A 21,143-nucleotide genomic window follows, 5' to 3' on the forward strand; every position below is an offset into this window, starting at 1 on the left:
AATGTCCAGTTGCCTTTAGACAGAAGACAAACTCTTCTGTATCAGGTTCGTACATACACAGGAGGTGATTAGGTCCCCACCTACGCCATCTTTCACCCTAAGCTCTAGCTGGTAGACCATTCTAAAGCTTGTTTATTGCAGAAAAAGGCAGTGAAGCAAATATGTGATTAACTAGATCCATAGCATGAGAGGTATCATAAGGACATACTTAAGTGACATGCTGAAAACCTAAAGAATATTGTTCATTGAAAGAAAATAAAGCATATTAAATAAAGACATTTCTAATCCATCCCTTTTTTAATAGAAACGACCAAGATTTCCAGGAAGCCAGACCTTTTCACAATGACACCAAAGCCAAAAGTCTTGTATTAGTCAATAAAAGCAAGACCAGATGCAATTATGTAATTTGTAGCTGGTATGTTACACCACAGTCTGGTAACCTTTGGCTGTTACCTAAATAAAACATTGCTTTGGTTCCATGAGATTCAGGCTTCAGGGAACATCCTGTGAACAGGTCCAATATGCATAAATCTAACCAACAAGTAATACTAAACTCTAAAAAGGAGTGTCAAAACCTTAAACTATGAAATTCTATACCTTACTTAATTCTATTGACACTATCGTTGCTATAGACTATGAATCAAATCTTTTGTGGCCACAATATTTACAAAACAGGCAACTGAATGAAAGGCTGAGGGACACCTGGAAAACAAGTTTCCTTTCTCAGTTGAAGGGAAAAATCCTTACAACAGATGTTGTGCCTTTTAATACTGGCCAGTGAAATAAAGTGTAAAATACTGTATGCACCAAAATATTTTCAACATTTGTGGCATGATACTAACAAAAATACAACTTAATATTTCATAGAAGACATTTTCTAAAGATTTGAGCTACAACTTCTTACAGGATCAGAATAATGGTTCAGGACTAGGCTGATTGCAAAAAAAATGACTCCAACTATTTTAGAAGCCGTTTGGGATACATTCTGTATCTATAAAAGAAAGCTAAGGAGATTCACACATCTTACATCAAGTGTGTGTTCATGTCGAACCAGAGCAAATAAACAGATGCCTCCCTTAATTTAATCCACTTTAAGAAGCATGTGGTATGGTAGGGGCTGTGTTTTTTCCCCCATAACTACTTCAGTTACAATATTTGAATAAGTAATGTATTGCTCCTGCTCTAGCATAACAATTGCCTTTAGTTTTGTGTCAGTACTTATCAAACATATCTTTTGGTGATCTAACTATATTGATGGATTCAAACCAAGTGGGTAAATTTAAAACCTGGATGATGTCCCAGTGTGGTGTTCTTTGGTATTGTCCATGTCCTTTATCAGCATTGAGGCATATACTTCTACATCTTTCTCATGTACTCTCATGTTAACTAATAATAATGATTTTCTCCTTAGGTAATCCACTGAGGTAACCTGATATAGTAAATCATTTTTCCATCCCTTTAAACTGAACAAGAATTTGAGGAGGAAGAGAAACAAACCCTAAAACCATAATCAACATTATTACCAACTCCCACCTACATCTGACTTTGACCTTGCACCTTATCTTCCTGTGGGCAGATAAGGATCACCAAGACTTTTTGTGAGCTCCTTTACATGCAAGCTCTAAATCTTCCTCTATAACATCCTTAAAACCATTCTGGAATATTTCTATATTCTGTAAGCACAAATTCTGAAGTCACACAGCTATGAGGATAATATACTAAAGTATCTCTTTTCCTCAGTAGGCAAGCCCCATTGACCTCATTGTTCCCTATCTCCTTTTGAATCCTTCAATCTGAGGATAGGTCTGTCAGTGCTACTGAAATCTGGAACTATTTCTGCTCAACACAAAGTTAAATGAGACCATTCCCTGGGTGAATGAAAATATGCTTCACATAATAAAGTTCTTGGGTAAACTGAAAACCCTTGTTACAAATCAATTAAGAAACGCCAAACACTTGGGGCTACTGAGTGTAGGGGCATATACACGTTATTGCTAAGCCCAGATTTAAAACTCTAATAATATTAATAAAATAATTTTGTTTCTTCTGCAAAATAAGAATATATGACTAAAAACAAAGAATAGACCTGAAGGCATTATCCTATTTTAGATGTCTGATAGTCCTAAATAATTGTGTCCCTTGCAATATTACTGTGTGGCAGTAAAATGCAAAAAATAAAATCAGTGAAAGTGGGAGACACTACAGATTGCTAATGTTCAGGATTAAAGGAATCCTGCTGTAATAAATGCATCCTCATATTCAATGAGTAACAAGCACAACAGAGTTAAAACTGCCCTACGTTGATTCTACCCTGAAGGTAAACCAACTACATTGCAATGCTATAAATGCCTGCCTGGAAACAATTGCTGTCTGGAAGCCAAAGCCACTGCATTCTAGGGACTAGAATTCAGTTTAGCTTGAAGAGACAAAGGCTGAATACAAATTTTACGCTGCTGGAGACCAGTACTGAGTAGAGACAGCCATGTGCACTTTCGTTAATACAAAAAGAGGAGGGAGGAACTGTGAAGGCTTGTAGAAAACCTTACATCTATTACAGGATATACAACATGAAAAGAAAAAAAATCCGTAAGCCACCACATGATATTTGTCAGTTGAAAATAAAAATCCTGGACTTGTTTTGATATTTGCCCAGAAACATGATGTCTTAGGTGACCTAAAAAATCTGTGTATTCTGTATCTTCCCTATGCCAAATTGCCCCAGATTATCACTGTCTTGTCTCTTCAAAACCCAACAATGTGGGAAATGAACTTTTGTGCACTACCTGGGATTTATTGAGGGGAGGTGCACTCTGTCCCTTTAAAAAGAGAATGGACATGAGGCTCTGTCCACTTTCTGAGTCACAACCCAGAAAGCTGCATCTCGAATTCCAAATTACTTTGGGGCGGATTTCACAATACCTTCACTGCCTGCTGGGGGAACCGACTCCACAAGTTTTTCCAGCTGCTGCCTGCAGCCACAGAGCCATGCCAGAAAAGTCGGACCCTCTGTCCACAAGTTCCAGCTGCTGCCACAGTTCCAGCTGCCTGCCATTCTTGCCAAGGAAAGCTTGGACCTGCAACTTGCTGGGAAGTCTCTTCCAGCAATATCAGCAGCATTGGAGCCTTTTGGAGTTTTTCCCCGGTTTTGTTTTGTCCCTATCCCCCACTGGTTGTTGTTTGCAGGAGGAGAGAGTCATGTAACCCGAAAGGCTCAGCTGCTGTGTTGTTTTTCCTTTCTCTCTCTCTACCACATGGTCCAGAGAAGGGGCTTCTCTGCCGTATTGTGTTTGTCTTCTGGTCCACGCAGTCTGCTATGGCTGCTGCCATGCTGGGAGGAGGGAGCTTCTGCGCCATGTCGTTTTCTTTGGTCCCAGGGTGACCACAGGACTCCTTGGGATCTAATTGTGATTTTAAACAGAAATCAGACCCATGTCTAAAGGAGTTTTCTTGTGGCTCAGATAGTATATTATCATATCATATCAATGGTCCTTCTCTGCAGAACTGCTCTCCAGTAGGTCAGTACCCAGCCTGTGCCGATATTTGGGGTTATTCCTCCCCATGTGCAGTACCCTGCACTTGCCTTTGTTGAACTCCGTTAGGTTTCTCTCTGCCCAACTCTCCAGCCGAAATATATCAGTGCAAATTTCTGTATCTATATCAACATTCTTACTCTCAATTCAGCAGATCTTAAACTGAGCTAATCTGATATGATGATAGAAATGCTTCCAGATGGAATTGCCCACACACCTTTAAGACTGTAACTGCATCAGCAGAGTAGTACCAGTCCATTTCCAGAGGAGACAAACAATAACATCTGTTAAACAAATCTAGGTCCATGGAATGTCTCAAGAATGAGACTTTAATCTTAATCTTGTCAAGCCTGCTGAGGGGCTGTGTAGGGCTTTCCTTCACTGCTGTAGACTTCTGGGAAGACAGTCAAGTTCCTATTTTCTTAACAAGAAAAAAACCCCCCAGAGGATACTGTGTTTTCTACATGCACTTTACTCTTCATTTATCTTTCCAGAAGATAATCGTATCTTTGTCTTGTTTTGGAATGGGAATTAAAACAAATATCAGATGTTTATCTTAGAAGAGTATCTTTTAAAAAAGTTAGATTTGAAGTACTAGTAATATCCCAGCAAAATATTATTACAAAGGTAATAAGGTATGTTATAGTTATAGTACATTAAGTTACAGTATTATTTAAATAAATCAAATATATTTTTCATTGGACATATGGCGTGTATATTGTTGAATAAGAAACAGTTCTTCACCTGGGGAGCTATTCAGCAAATCAGAAAGTTTCAGCTTTTTTTTTATCCAGTTTTAGATAATATATGTGCATGCCTGCTGAAAGGAACTAAATCATAAATGGTTCCTCCAAGGTAGAGGGTTTTTTCTGTAAATTGCCTGTATTTTCTAAAATTCCCCATTAGTTTCCATTGTTTTGGTAAACCACTTAGGACACAAGTCTGCAAATAGAAAGTCAAACATAAAATTTTAAATAATATAGTGTCTGCATTACATGCAGACTTAAACAGCATTAATACTACCAATCTCTTGTTAGAATATTTAAAGCAATTTGTAGCAATAAAAATTAAAGTGAGAAAGAAATTAACCAGCTTAGCAGTGAGTTCTGTAAGAAGGAATAATATTGCAACAATAATCTCTTCAAGATAAAGTTTAAATATTAATAACAATAGGTACCCCAATGACTATGTATTTCCTCATTAGTACAGTATGAAGGTAGCTGCCAAATTCCAAAACTAGAAGCTTCACATGGGATTTGGCAGGTGAATCTTGACAGAATGTCACATTTAATGCTAATCAATAAACATTTGCTTTCAAATGTAACCATTAAGGACCACTTAAAAGCTCAAGAACTTTGAAATCAACATTACTAGAGGTTTCAATTAATGACACCAAAAAGAATTCTGCAATAAACATTGCCAGTGCAGAAGAAGAAAGTCTTCAAATATTTAAATTATTTTCAGGTTCTGAAATCTCAAACAGTAGAGGAAGTAGAGATCAGAGTATTTTACTGATCTGAAAAAAAATCTGACATAATAAAAACATAATCTTCTGCCTTAAGGTCCAAAGTCAATTCATGTCACTGGCAGCTTTCCCTTATGATTTTGGGGATCTTTGGAACAGATCTGAATGAGGCTAAATCCTTCTTTTTCTAACATCATCTATGGAGACCACCACAACACAAAGCTAACTGGACACAGAGGACATTATGTGAGTGTAAATGATGAATATACAACAGTTAAAAAAAAAAAAAAAAGTTTTAACCTAAATGAAAGTTTGGAGCAATCTTCCTAGAACAGCTCTAAGCAGTTTTACTTCAGGAAAAGAAGGTATCAGCATATGCTGTAAAAATAGGAAAGAACAAAAAATAGGAAGGCAGAAAATAAAAAGAAGAGGCACATGTTTCTGTGAATGTATTTGGGTGAAAGAGGTGGCACTGCACAGTATGTATTTGTAGATTAGGTTATTAGAAGCATATGAAATATTTAGAAGCAATGAATTTAAATGCTATTTCTATATTAGGGCAAATTAAATGTTGAATTTTTGAGACAGTTTAATGAAGTTGTATCTAGTTCTTTGTCATACTCATTTTTCAGAATACTTTTTTCTCATCTCCTTGCAGTCTAGATGTTATGCTGAATGAACACTGTCCTGACCAAAGAAATTAGCTATAAAATTTAGTTATGAATCACAGGTATCAATTACCACTGTGCTCAAACCCAGCAGCTAGCTCACTTCTATCATACTGCAAAAATTCCTACAGTGCCAGGAATGGCATATGTTTATTATCCTAATGATGAACTATTAACAAGATTATTCACATCATCTAATATTTTATGTGAGGTTCCTAACTTAATCAAAATACCCACATAGTCTTCCAAGATTAATTCTCTCATTATTGCAGAAATAATCCAGCTTGGGTACCCTGGACAAGCTGATTTTCACTTCCAACTTGGGAGAGCCAAGACAACACATTCATCTGTTCTGTGTTGGGTGGAGTGACTCCCAGCCACTAGCCCAGATCTGATGTTACATTTATAAATTGAAACACCAGAGTGTGAATGAGGCTTACATATCAGCAGCTAGAAATGAAATTCACTTTGTTGAGCCAGAACAAAGCCTTTAAGAACTTGACTCTGGTTCCAAACAAGTGTTTTATTAACAAGTAACTGATCACAGCATTGTGCTTGTCTTCTGCATATCAAGCTGACTTCTTACTGTTGTGTCAATAAGTATTTTAGAGTCACTGTAAAAGAGATTTTTCATTTGTCCAAAATCAATTTCTTATTATTAAGCAGTGCCTTTTGCAGGCTTACTGGTAAGTGTAGTTAACATCCTTTTACTCTAGGGAAAGATGCTAAATTACTTTTCAATTAGAAGCTATGACTTACTCCTTATACCAATGTCAGGTGAGAGCTCAGAGATCCTGTGCCAGAATTCTTCCTCTCATTTTGCTTGATAAATATGTCTCAATCCTTGTTGAAAATGGCTGACTGAAGAGTTCTTCTCCAATTCTAGTGAGGACTATTGTATGGCTATATTGACAGTGCTAGTACTGCCTTGCTTATTAAAGGCTCATCCTGAAAAACCCAAGACAGTCTGCACCATACTGGACGTCAACAGAAGCTAAGAGAGACGTATCTTGGAGCAGAAGTTATAGAAATGACCCTCAAACAAGGTCCAAGGTTGGTATTGCATTTGAAAGCATGAGTAACTTCAATCAGTGAAGAAAGTTTGCAGGATTACACAAATAGGGACATGGGATGAAATACCTGGAGCAGCTGATATATAGTCAATGTGATGGTTATGAAATCACTCTTTCATTGTTCAAAGAAAAGCATATGTGCCGAAAAAGCTTCCTGAGCTGGTTTCCAGAACAGACCATTTCACTACTTACACAAGTGAAGGCTACAGCATATAACAAAGCACACTTTTACACAGTATATGTCACTTCTCCAAAAGGGATGGAAGTACCGTACACTGCATAAGATTGAATCAACTGTAAAATAGTATCTGTATACAACTTTGCATTTTCAGAAATCAAATTGTTTAACGAATTCTTCAATAAATATGTATTGTCTCCAAGGTGTTTAAAATGATATCAAAACTTGTCTCTTTGGGGAAGAAGTGTCAAGAGTTCTTAAAAAGAAAACCACAACAGAAAAATAACATTTTTAAAGAAAAAGAATGGGGGACTCTACACTCTACAACCCTAAGCCATGCTGCATCATGTTTTTTGAACTTCTTTTTTTCCCCTGCTTCCATGTGCCTTTAATTTTATGTCCCTTACACGTGGTTTTGAATAATCCAAAATGTCAGGCCCAGACTATGAGCAAACTTTTCCAATGCCAAGAGGGAAAGAACTATTCTCTGGTTTCAGCTGAATTCAAAACAAACAAAAACACACACTAAAAATCTATCTTGATTAGTCAAAAAAAAAAAAAAATCAACTAAAAAAGGAGAAAAGCAAGATTACTTTGGATCCATAAATGAAGATGTCTGAGCTCTTAAAAAGATTCCTCAAGTTTACTAAGACTTGGATTCAGAGATGAGTCATGTCAGGTTTGATTTTTAAAACAAACTATCAAATATATGGTTCTATAAAATACAGCAATTTTTCCAAAGCAATTTCACCTTAGCTTTGGGGTTGTTCAGCCTGAAGAAGAGAAGGCTCAAGGGAAACCTTATAGCAACATTCCAATACCTAAAGACGGCCTAAAAGAAAGCTGGAGAGGGACTTTTCAGAAGGACATCTAGCAATAGGACAAGTTGGAATGGCTTTAGACAGTAAGAGGATAGGTTTGGATTACATATTAGGAAGAAATTCTTGCATGTGAGGGGAGTGGGACACAGTAACAAGTTTCTCAGAGAAGCTGTGGATGCACCATCCCTGGTAGCATTCAACGAATGGTTAGATGGGGGCTTGAGCAACCTGCTCTAGTGGAAAGTGTCCCTGACCATGGCTGGGGGCTTGAAGCTAGGTAATCCTTGAGGCACCTTCCAACCCAAATCATTCTATGATCCTGTGAAGTAAAAGTGAAGAAAAGAATGAATACATTTCTGGATGGCACACTAACAAAATTTCCAATGACTCAAGACATTTACATTTAATATCTTCCCCACTGCATAAGTCAAAAGAACAGAATTATAGAACCACATACATATGTGACACGTGACAATTTGCAAAATAAGATTTTATCTTACTTTCAGTAGATGCACTACACAAATTCAAAGGAGAGTCAACACACGCACATTCAAGAAAACGCCTGAAACACATTGACTCATTTTAACATATTGTCTTTTTGAGAATGTTATTAGTAGTGAAGACTCAACTGCTGGTGATGATCCTGGAACACAGGATCCACATACATTATAATATATTGGACAAGGGTGCTACTAGTTAATCAGATGGAGATTCACTAATAAATTAGTTCATGCTGTTGCTTATTGTTTATGATTAAAGTGATTATAGTTGCACTTCTTAAAGATAAATACAAATAAGCTGCATGAACATTGTATATAGTTACAAGGTCCCAGCAAAAATGTTTCTTTTATTCTTAGGTTTCTAATACCCAATAAGCTCGCGTTCAGTATTGTTCTGCAGCTATTGTAAGAGATTATCACATCTTCTGTTCAATTATCGACACTTTTATTGTTTTGTTCACTAAACCAACTTGTCCTGCACATACTTCTTTGGAGTCAGATCCCCAGAAGGCATTCCTGCATTAATGGGACTATCACAGTCTACAAACCTGCAAAAGATTCTGCCTTTCCTATATAAATTAAATCTGCTCATCCACTCTCCACCATAATAGTCATAGATACTCCTTACCAGACCTATAGTTGCCTTCCATTTAAACTGAAAAAGGGTGAAAGTGACAAATTTTAAATACCTATCCTACACTGACAGCCTTTAGAGCAAATTCTCCACAGAGCTTTAAGAGGCTACTCAGTAAACTCTTCTGCAAGAAAAAAAAGAAAAAAAAAATTGTTCCCTGTGATGGATTTCCTTCCCCCTCCTCTACTGTAATTCTAGTGGAAGTGAGATGTGAGTAGAGTTTACTCACACCTTTTCTTTCATTAAAATACAATGTTGCATTTCCTACAGAAGAAATGTGTCCTTGGTCTCTTTTCATTTCATGTATATGCCATGGGCACCACTTTTATTAAAAGTTTAAAAAAACAAAACAACCCCAAATATGCAAAATTGCATCATGTTTCCTACTGAAGCAGCCTACTGAAGTAAGCCGCTCCTCACTGGAAAGATATAAGTTCAGCTAGAAATAGTTAAAGTTAGGTATTTATTAGCTGGGTGAGTTACCAATTGTGTCTCAATTTTGTGTTAAAATTTACTTCTGCAGAACTGTTAAGATCAGCCATGGTAAAAGCAAAGCCCAAGTACCTTTGGACTTTCTGGGACCATAAACATATCTGAAAACACCATGGATTTTTCTTTTATTGTCCCTTAACTTTGAAGAATGTCTTCTTTGTGATGACAGCGTTATGTGCAGAATTCAAGAGAGGAAGTTGGAGTGGGGCATCTTTCAGTGCTTTTTTTCATTGCATCAGGGAACTGCTACTCACTCTTTCCTATGGACTCCATCCTTTTGCTCAACACAAGCTGATTTTTACTCACAAGCTGATTTTTAGTAGCTCATTAGCTATTTCAAGAATGAAGGCAATCAGCCAATCATTCAGAGTATTTAATCTCTCCAACAAGCTGTACTATACTACCACAGACATTTCATGTACTAGTGTTTCATAAATCAAACTTCCTGGATATGAAAGCTGTCAGTAAGAACTTTATTTACATCATAACTGTGACAGAGCAGTGCTATATTACATAACTTAAAATATATATTAAAAAATTCATAAAATATAAAGCTTCTTGGTTACCAAAGTTACCATTTTATATTTCTAATTACTTTAGAGACATTATATTACAGGCAAAGATTTCCCACCCAGTTGTCATCTTTACCTTTTTAAAGCCTACACAATGGAAAAGTGTGCTTGCATCTTGCTGCAATTTTTGCTGGAATTTACTAATTTTCTTTAGCTTACCCATTCAATTGGGGTAATCCAACCATCGGATAAACCAAAATAATTGATAATGCTTTATGCCAGAAATTCTCTTGAATACTCTCTTCTTTTTATATCCACTGATTCCCAGTTGACTACTGTAGATGATGTTAAGTGTCACTAGTTCACTTACTGAAATTCAGTATACGCTTGGGGATCTGTGGCCCTAATACTTCCAGTACTTGCTTTCAGCCCCAGGGGAAATTAACTGTTCTTTGGCTGTTCCTCAAACTTTCCCCATTGGCAAGTGTTCCTTCCTATATATTCTTATCTGTTTCTTGTCTGTTATACTGATAAATATTCATCTCAAAACTCTGCATTAGCACTGATTTTATATTACTAATTTTAAATCTCTCTTTTGTTATTTTAAGAAATACTTGGACTTTAAAATACTGTTGCATTTAGCAAATACTTTGGACACCTTACCTAATCATTGCATCATTACTTTTTGAGATCTGCAGAGGGTAGCAACATGCAAAAAAATACAGAAGCATCCTGTTCTCTTCTTTCATCCTCTCCCCTCTGCAGTTTAGTTTATTTCCTATAATGGGCGTAATCAGCAGAGATTCGATACTTCAGATATTCTGACTGCCCTTCCACTGCTGGTACTACAAGCATATTTCCTCATTTCTCGTTCTGTGGCAATACCAAACACTACCAGAGAGAAACATAGTCGAGTTTCATTTCAGTGAGGGCCCACATTGAGCTATTCTGCTCCATGATTCTCCTTCCATATTTACACATGGCCATGATTATTAAAATCTTAGCAAAATCTCTGCAAATCCAGACACCTGGCACAGGATCCACAATATTGGCTGTGAAATTGCATTTCTAGACTTTCAAACTTTTTTACAATGAGGGAGCTAAAATACTGGACCAGGTTTCCTAGTGAGGTGACAGATGTCACATCCTGGAAACATTCAAGGTCAGACTGGAGGGGGCTCTGAGCTACCTGACCTAGTTGAAGATGTCCCTGCTCATTGCAGAGCGGTTGGATTAGATGACATTTTTAGGTGTCCTCCAACCCAAAATATTTTATGGTTCTAAGAAGCTCACCTTCTGTCTTCTTCTGTGAAGGTTCCTCACGCAGCTACCTTTTCCATTAAGAAGTTGTTGTACATAATTGATTCTTCCTTTAAGTTTTGCCCACATTGTCCCAGCCTTTTTTCCCATCAGCAAGAAAGAAATGGTCAACATGGACTTTTTCAATTCTACAGTCCAGCAGTTCAGCAATAAAACCATTGTCATCATGTTGATGAGATTTCAGATAAGGGAGCCAGCATGTGAAAGTAGAAGTGGAAGAAAAGATGTACAACAGTGAGTAGGAAGAAATGTAAATATTTATATTAGCACAATAATTATTTTTATTTCTTGCTTCCCAGCAACTCTAGCATTAAAAAAAAAAAAAAAAAGGAAAAAAAAATCTAAAACCTCCCAAGCCTTTTCATTTGAAAAAGTTGCCAAGCAAAGAGCAGACCTCATTTCGTTCCATTTTGAGAAGTTGTATTTAACCCTGCCCCCAGGTTGCCTCAGGCTTGGCCATGCTGTTTCTCAGATGGCTTCTTTGAGGCCCTTCACACCCACACATAGATTCTGAGTCACTGTCAGCACACAATTCATCCATTTGCCCCAAAACACTGAGGTCTTCCCCACCACCATCCCTGCCTCTGCAAAAGAGACACCGGTGGCCTGATAGTTCTCATAGCTCTGCTCTGGAATCCAGCCATCTTGCTTGCTTGTGTGACCCTTACTGGTTATCCAAGTCTTTGAGCCGCCGCATAAAAATGGCTCAGAATGGACACGTTTTTCTGGTCTTAATATTAAGGCAGGCATTTTTACATACTTGGCTGTTTAGATGGCTAGGTTTCTATCATGTCTTAGCTTTTCAAATACTGACAAACATATTCCATCAAAGCCTTCCTTGACTTCCAGATACTAGCATTGGGCAGCTAATAGGTAAGAATAGAAGAAAGACGAGACTAACATCACGAGTGAGAATCATTCAGGTTACAACTCTGTCTAGGTGAATGGAGACACACATTCTGGAGATGGAAAACTAGAAAAAAAAAAAAAGAAGAAAAAGAAATCTATTACTCTCCAAATCTGGCACTTCTGTCTCTGAAACTATGATGTAATACCAAAAGTTGAATTAAAAGACACAGCACTCAGAAGAAAATATAAACTATTTCCATTACTACATACCCCACAAGATACATAAGCATTTACATTTGAATAATAATGTTAATATTAGGACAACTATAGCATAATCAGTTGTGCTTCATTGCACAGTTTTATTGTAGCTGCAGCAGTATTTCTTTTTGATACAACTACAGAGACTCTTAGCACTTTGAAGCAACAAAAAAATTTTTCAGTTTATGTGCAAAACCATTTTTTAATTCCTTGTTGGCCATGCTATTGCAAATATTAAATCTCAAACCAGTCATGTACAGTAAAAGATCTGAGCAAGACAATTAAAAAACCCATTTTAAACACCTGTCCATAGAACAGTATTCAATAATTCAATTTTTTTAACAACTCAAGGTTAATAAGTGGGCACTGTTGAACAGACCAAACTTCCCTAGAAACACACTTCACACTAACATATATTCGATCATAAAATGCCCTGAATTGGAAGGGATGCACAAGGATCATTGAAGTCAAACTCCTAAGGTCAATCATGCTTATGAAAGCGAATTTATTAGCAGTATCACAAATACTTTCATATTCATTTTGTCCTTCAGTAAAGCAATATGACAATTCTCAGAGATATTCTGGCTCCCGTATAGTCCACAGAGAAGGTTGGTTGGGGTTTACTTTTGTTTTTTGTTGGTTTGGGGGGTTTTTTTGGCCTTTTTTTTTCTCTTTGTTTGAGTCTAGATGCACCTAAAAAACCAACAAACCAAAGCCAAACACAAATATAATTTTTTCCCTACCACCCTCAACATTGATCTTCCCTTTGTAACTCCTTTCCTATTGAATAAACACAAGATTAGTTTATTAAGCTAAAACTAGCCTCTGTGACTACTTTGCAGTTTTTTGTATTCCTTAAATGTTGTATTTTGAAGTTCCTTATATACAAAACCATGTGAAATTTTCAGGAATAATTTTCAAAAATTGACTTATAATGAACAAATATAAAAATAGCACAGATGTAGATTTTCAAAAGGTGCAGATACCTCCTTGACTGTTTTCAGTTGCCTTAGAAAAAATGCCTTTTTGGCTAAATTTTATCTGAGAAGAATATTTTTTGTCCCCTATTATTTACCGATTGAATCAACATCAGAAGTTTTACGCTGGTGAAAATTATTATATAGGGTGCAAATAAAACCCACATGTTGTTACAATGGACTTCTTGGAAAGAGCAAATTTTAAGAAATAGAATTGGCAAAAGTAGCATTTTGTGCTCTTTGGTGAATATACTTTCCCAAATTTAACTTGAACTTGAGCCACCATTCTGGATATACTGACTGATGGTGTACAAATAGAAACAGGACACGTGTGCTGCAGAAAGGAGGCCTTCTGTCTTTAATCTTGCATTAGTAGGAGCTGCTGTGATGCAGTTGCCACTGAGAAGTCTCAGTTCAAAAGCAGGGAAGAGGCAGGGGACTGGAAGAAAAGCACTTTGTGAATATCTCTCCTGCCAGGACCAATCATCCATCCTTTATTTTATAGAACATGTCATACGGTGATGAGAAGAGTATGTCCTGTGTCAAATCAATGAAGCAAGGACTTTGTCCTGTGCTTCAGCAACCATCATGAAAGATTAATGTGCGCAGCACGTTCCCACACTTCAGTACAATTATATTCCCTGGGAGCAGATTCTTGATTGCCTCAACTCCAGGCAGCGCAGAAAGGGGGCACCTCCAGGCAAGCTAGGGACAGCTGGGATGCTGTAGCTCCAAACAGAGTTCAAAACAAGGCTTACTGACTATCCCACCTTCACACAGAATTCTACAATGTCTCAACAGGTTTATTCTTTGAGAAATTGTAGTATTAGGCCTTCAAAACCGAATTAAATAGCTATTATTGTAAACATTCCTAATTGTTCTTGCTACATTTGTCTACAAAGTATTCATTAGTGGTGAAGGTGTGGTACAGGTATCAATTCACAATTATGTCATCTTCAGCCACTTACTATGACAGTTGGATGTATTTTTTTTTAATAAAATTGATTTACTAGATAATTACACATTACCTTTTCCATCAAGTATGTGACGTGCAAATTCAGAGGTTGATAGCACATAAAATTGATATTTCATTGTTTTTGAAGGGGACAGAAGACACAGTTTTCTAGTCTGGACTTAGAATCAGTGCTTGAAAAAATAGAAAGAAACTTTGAACGCTTCTACTTACCTTCTCTGTTTCTTTATATGTTAGTTTTCAAATCCAAAGAAAACTGCAGTATTTTAAATTTTGTTTCAGTGGTGAAATCTAATAAGCTATTTTCCTCCCAATGCTTCATTAACCACTGGAATTTAAAGGGCAGAAAGTTATAAAATCTTAATTTAGGTGTCAAAAATAGTCTTGGGCAGAAAAATGATGGTTCACATAAGCAACTTGGAGAGAACACTGCAAAATAAAACAGTATATCTATAATCTGTTTGCATTCTACTGTCTATCAGATGTGGTTTGGGTTGTCTATATACTCACCATATCCATTTGTAATGAGCTGCCCATTACTGACAGCTAATGACTGCTGCTAGAGCAGTAAAGTGTCACTGTACAAAGCCTGCTCCTAAACTATACTACTGTATATTTTCTGATGATGTTAATGTATTTATATATTAGCATGATATATAGTTTGCATATCTACAATACATATTTACAATACCATAATAATAATAATAATATAATACAATACAATAACAGTAATACCATACTCGAGGTTAGCATTATATACAGTTTGTAGTTTTTCTCTCGTAATCTTCACATCCAGGGTAAACCTGATCCTCATTAATATGAGCTATCTGCCTCCTTGATTTCTCCAACTGCTCTGCTACTGTCAACTTTGAATTGCTTTTCTAGCACTACAGGGAAAGATAAGATGCCAATGCTTTTATAAAACTTACTCAAAGTATTTGAGGAGTAAGAAATAAAAAGGTATACAATGTGTGTTAACAACTGATTGTTGATTCTGAAAATTTAATGAGGCAAGTGTGAGATTGCTTATTAAATCTTTCAGGGAAATTGACCAAATCTCTGGATTTTTTGGACCATGTTATTTAAAATGTTCATCTACCTTCTATGCTTGGTTGAATTATTCTGTACTTCGTTCCATTTCTTTTGTCATCTTTCCTTAAAATTCATTACCTTGCCACACTGTAATCCTATGTGAAGACTCTAAATGCTTGCTAAAATAGCTGACTAGCAAAGATGGGACCCTTCAGGTAAGTCTCCAGTTTGTCTCTGACCTTCCAAAGAGAAACACCAACAAAACCTAGGTGAGAATAATTCTGTTTCATGACTTCAAAACCACCAAAGCCCATTACTTCAGTGAAATATGTTCATCTGTTATTGTAGCATGCCAGGGTTAATTCTGGTGAGGGCCCATTTCAGAAACAATAAGTGGAATGGAAATTTGGGTTCTTTTCATTGAATGTACATGAGATGCTGTGCATAACTGGAGAACCAAATAAAACAGCTGGGGCTGAATCCTTCCGTGTATTTACAACTTTAATTAGAGGTGATATTCCAAAAGATCTTCACTTTAATGTTCGAATTATCACTAATAAAGGAAGACAACAGTGTAATGCAAACTGTTCATTTACAGAAACTTCTAGTCAGGTTAGAGTGGAACTTGCATTAATTAGCATTTTCATCAAAAAAGAATGTTGGATCCTGTCTGTATACAAATCTGTGTTCACCATCGCTCCTTCCAGGAATAAGACTCTCACTTCTGGAGATACTCCCACAAGTGGAAACCAAACCAGCTGTTTTGCAGACAGAGATACAACACTGTTTATGCATGTAGCCATCATCAGGTCAGCATTTATATGCTATATACGTGAGTTCTACTACCCCTCCAAAGCATATGCAATTATAGTTCTCTTGACTGGGACACATAAAGCAAAGATATTGTTGCTCAGTACCACAAACTCCAGATGGTTGTTATCAAAGGGCTTCTGCTTAGTTCATAAATGATGACAAAATAATAAGGCCGCACCATGCTTTGAATATTTTTTTTGTTCTGAAAGATTCTCAGGGCACAGCTCCTCTTCTACATATAAGTAAGAACTACCTACCAAAACTCGTATGAAAAAATCAACAAGAGAATATTCTAGAAATGACAGAAAGCCATCAGCATATAATCTAGGAGTTCAACTACTGCTAGCAGTTCATCCAAGGCAAACTGATGAGTGCTCACACTACTACTCTCTTGCTCTGAGGGCACTTACACAACAGCTGCTTTGTTGTCTCCCTCTGTCTCCCTCATTACTTGTGGTTGTGCCTCTGAATACACCCAAGTTTGACTGCTGCATGCCTATTGATAAGCAGATCCAGGCTCATTTAAGTCCACATTTAAGTGGACTTACATTTAAATACAACTTTAAATAAAATTTTTTTAAAAAGTCTCTTCACCTCCTAATTCCTCAATGGAGTCAAAAACAGTACCAAAGACAGAGCAGAACAGATCTCCACAGCCACAGAAAGCCAGAGGGGAAATTACAGACACAGGGTCATCACCTACCTTTAACTTCCTTCCTGAAAAGGCTTGAGTGCAAATCAGACAGAACAAGTAAAACTGTTATTTTATGACACTCTTCTGGAACCAGTCACCTGCAAAAGAGGTTTCTAAGTTATAACTTTCAACTACCAGAACCATATGCTTGCCTACAAACTCTGAGTAAAACAGAAGAGGGCTGAAGATTACCCAGTACTGCAGCCCTTGTGATTAGATGGGTCTGCTACAGGTGACCCACGGGTTCCAGGTCCTTTCTGTCACCTCACCTTCCTGAGTGAGCAGTTCCTCCTTTAATTTCTGTTAACCTCTTTATCAAAAGGAAACCTTTTCTATTTAGTGCTGTAGCATGGCTGCAATCTTAATCTTCCTGGAAAAACTAGCTATTCCATTCCTGCAGCAGCTACCGAATACTTATTTTTACACCTCCTGGCACTGCTTCCTGGCAGGAACTGCTGACTTTAGCAATATAATCTGAAGCCAGAAGTGGGGTCGGAAAAGAGCAGAAATCTAGTGTCTCCAGTTGTGATGCTAATTAGAAAACAGAAAGAATTGTCTTTCTTTGTAGGCCACACCATATTTTAGACTCAAATGTAGCAAGCTGATGGATGTGAGCAGATCCCCCTGTGACTTCCCAGAACTATAGGAAAAAAAAGGAAACAACTGTGCAGAACAGTTTGAGTAATTAGGGGCCTTAATTAGAAAGTGGAACTATGCTTCTGGCATCCATAAAATTTTGCCTGGTTTCCAGTAGGAAATGTGTCTTCTAGTTTTTCCTCCAAGTAGTCTTCCAACAAAGCTTTCTGCTTTTGAATATGACTATTAAATTAAATTGCTGTGTATTTAAGACTTAAAGCTTATTTCAATACATTATTTAAGTATGTGTTAATTCTAATCACATGGCTTGTCTCGTTTGAAAATGCATTAATGGCATATTTCACCTGGTCACAGTTAAATTCTCTTTAAGTGCTTACCTTAAACCTTCAGGTCAGGCATAAGATGAGACCCAATCCTTATGTCTTCTCATCATATTTTTGTTTCATTTTCTCTCTTTACCTCAGAAAAAAAAATACAGTAGCAGTAGCTCATTGGCTGTCAAAAAATTCCTATTCCCATTTCTTTTTAGATCCTTTTTATTTCTATTTCCCTCTGATTATTTGCATGCCCTTTTTTAAAATTCTTTTAAAAATTATTTTTCATTCAAAACATAGCAATGAGTTATAAATACACATTTTAAAATAATTGTCTGGGTAGGTGGGGTATTTACAAACTCTTGTGACATAATAACATACCCCCTTAAGGTCAATATAAGACATTTACTAAAGGAAATGGATATGTGCTAAGCTCTTGCTGTGCATTTGCCTATGTTCTGATTCTTTAATGTCTGAAAAGCAGGAGAAAATAAAACAAGCACTCTGAGACAACCTCCTGATCTACTGAAACTGCTGTGTATTTGTTGTGATACTCCAGTGATAGAAATGTCCAGAGTCCTTTCATTAATTGAGATAATTGTAAAAATATCCTGTTTGCTTCTTTCTTGAATTTGAACAGTGACATCTATCATTGAAAAAAGTTTGCTGGTTGTACATAAGGAAGCTATCTGAAAATTAAGCTAGTAAATATTTTATGCTGTAGCTTCGAGTGCCTTTCAAATTCTCAGACAAGCACAAAATCAAAGTAACAACCTATCCAAATGGGAGCAAAATATGTTTTTAAGCATTGCTCATACTTTCAGAAAGAGCATTGCTCAAGGCTGTTTCTGAATCTATGTTCACACACATACACACACACCTCTACCACGGGTCATGCAAGACCTCCAACTGGATGGAGTTAAAGCAGCTTAAATTAATCTGGCTAAGAAAACTTCTGCGAATAACTAGTGGCTTTAATGATGCTTTATTTTAAGGTGAGCATTGCCAATACATCTGTGGGATAAGAAAAAAATCCCTTCATGAATACTTTCTCTTACTTTAGAAAACTATTAAATGTGAAATCTTTCACTGAATCAGAAAAACGATAAGACTCATGTAATTGCTAAAAGGATTGTCACCTAAAGCTACTTTAAAAGAGCTGGATGAAATTAAAACAGAATAAGATACCGTTTCCTATAACCTAAAGTCTCCTTTGAAAAATCTGGAGTATTTCTTTTTCAAATTGTGTTTAGGCCTAAATCCTGATTTTCTGTCTTCTATGTTGCTGAGAATAAAAGATGGAAAAAAGATAAAATAGTGACTTTAAGAACCTGCAGATAATGTTGACTCAAGAGTTTCAGTATCTGAAGTGTCCTATTTTTAACTAATGGTGTTCACGGAAAAGAAAAAAAAGATAGAAAATAACTGTCCATAGCAACTGATGTTAATTAAACAGAGTGACTATAGTACTCTGTCAAAAGCTTTTATATTTAAAAAGAGTTTGATAATTTACTGTAGACTGGAAGTCAATACCACAACCAAAAAAATCTTTTTCTTCATCTCTACATGAAAATTGGCCTCTCAAGAAAAACTATGTTTCTCAATACTATAATTTCTCAATACAATGTAAAGTGAAGCAAAAAAACCAGATCATACTAAAACTCGGCCTATGATATATACACATATACTTTATGTATTGCATCAGAATAGTCATTATCTTTCCTTCTATTGGAACATTTATGTTTTGAAATATGCCCAGTAAGTTTAGAAACACTTTCCCCCTAATGCATTATTGACACACCAGTACTGGTAATTAGTTAGTGATAGGATTTGTGTTGGAAATAAGACAAATAAAAAACCTCTAATGTAGTAACAAACTGGGATGCAGAGTCTAAGAAATGAATACTTAATAGTAGTTATATTGCAGTGGGAAAGGAAGAATTTATTTTGAGGCTACAATGTTTGCTTGCAACTCTTCTCTATCTCCATCTAGCATGTTGACAAGTAAAAGCAACTTTTTGCATTTTGTCACCGCATCACCACTAAGGCTTAGTCCATAGACAGTGGACCACACAGAAGTAACATCCTTTGCAATCTTCCAAGAGTGCAAATTACCCTGAAGCTGCTAGGAAGAGCAACCAGTGTGTATTTTGCACCTTCCCAAGCCAGCAGAGATACTGAGTTGTGAAGCAGGAACCTTTACTCTGTCTTATATGAAGTGTTTTATATAAATGACAAAACAGAGGCACATGGGAAGCAAACCCTTGGTGTTCTCCTTCAAGTTCATATTAATGAAAACTAATGATTGAAGTATAGCTTGAAACTTCCACCACTTAAATGTTACTATGTCAGCTGAGCCAGAGAGTTTTTTGTTCTGCCACTAGGGCAAAGCCTGGTAAGACTTAGCTCGACTGCCTTTTGTCACAGGGCACAACAAGTGCCATTACCCTCAATTTCCCCTGAGCTAAGAATGCAGCTACTGTGGCCCAGTTGATGCATGGTAACTAACTGAAAGCAGCAGCTTGAATATGAACTTGACCTATCAGAATTTCCTTTTAATGCCCTTCTTCACAGTTATTGCTCTGGGATTATTTTAGTTTTCTGCAGGGGAGAAGAAGAGTTGTGCCATTTTCTTGTTTCTATTTTCACAGTAATAAAAATGCAGCTATTCTGTACAGCAGTTGTGACATATGTGCCACGCTATTTTAACTAGCAGCAGAAGGACTGTTACTTTAGAGGGGAGAATATGTTCACACTGTGCACTGGATTCAGAAGAAATGCAGCACAGGACTCTTGGGTCTGCAGGCTTAGAGAGGATACGTCCCAGATTTTCTTATCCAGACAAAATAGCAGGCAGTGCTGGGGAAGTGCCATGTGCAGGGCTCTAGTGAGGGCAGCCCTCAGGCTCTGCTTTCTCCTACCTCCTTTCTCCAACCTCAGCTCCACGTGTGATTCTTCACCACAAAGAAGAGGTAGGTCAGCCTGCAGAACTCGGATGCCCACTCTGTCTGCCCTGTCAGAACAGCAAAATTTATGAGCCCTGAAGGCTGTTCTGTAAAAGGTCATGGCTGTCTGATGTGGAGCCAGACCATTCTGCACACCTGTGCCTGCCGTTTGCATTGTGTTTTTTTTCTCACTAATGCATAAGACAGAGGGGATAGCTACATAGCTTGGATGGAAAGGAATTTCATGTGACATGTCAAAACAACCCGAAGGGTTGTGGCCATCACTGGAAAAGGTGGAGGAACTTAGAAATCAAAGAAGTCTGTTGTAGGGGAAAATACCACACAACTTCAGTGCATGGTCACCATCCATTATGAGGACCATTAATGTAAAAATTTTCAGTAGATCTCAGGTACTTTAGCTTTGAAAGTGCTCATCTCACCTTAAAAAACAGAGATTATATGTCATTTCCTTCAATGACACAATGATTTGTTTGTCTT

The 21,143-nt window shown here is 36.9% G+C and overlaps 1 long non-coding RNA gene across 1 annotated transcript; it reads right to left on the reverse strand.

Moving 5' to 3' along the window:
• Positions 1 to 9,813: 9,813 nt before the first annotated feature.
• On the reverse strand, positions 9,814 to 17,931 carry LOC116448904. Its single transcript, XR_004242160.1, has 5 exons — positions 17,764 to 17,931; positions 16,799 to 16,887; positions 14,464 to 14,578; positions 12,095 to 12,166; positions 9,814 to 11,321 (listed from the first exon to the last, which is right to left on the reverse strand). It is a non-coding gene; the product is annotated as an uncharacterized LOC116448904 (long non-coding RNA).
• Between the last annotated feature and the right edge of the window lie 3,212 nt (positions 17,932 to 21,143).

This window comes from Corvus moneduloides, chromosome 1 (genome assembly GCF_009650955.1).
Source record: "Corvus moneduloides isolate bCorMon1 chromosome 1, bCorMon1.pri, whole genome shotgun sequence".
NCBI classification, from domain to species: Eukaryota; Metazoa; Chordata; class Aves; order Passeriformes; family Corvidae; genus Corvus; species Corvus moneduloides.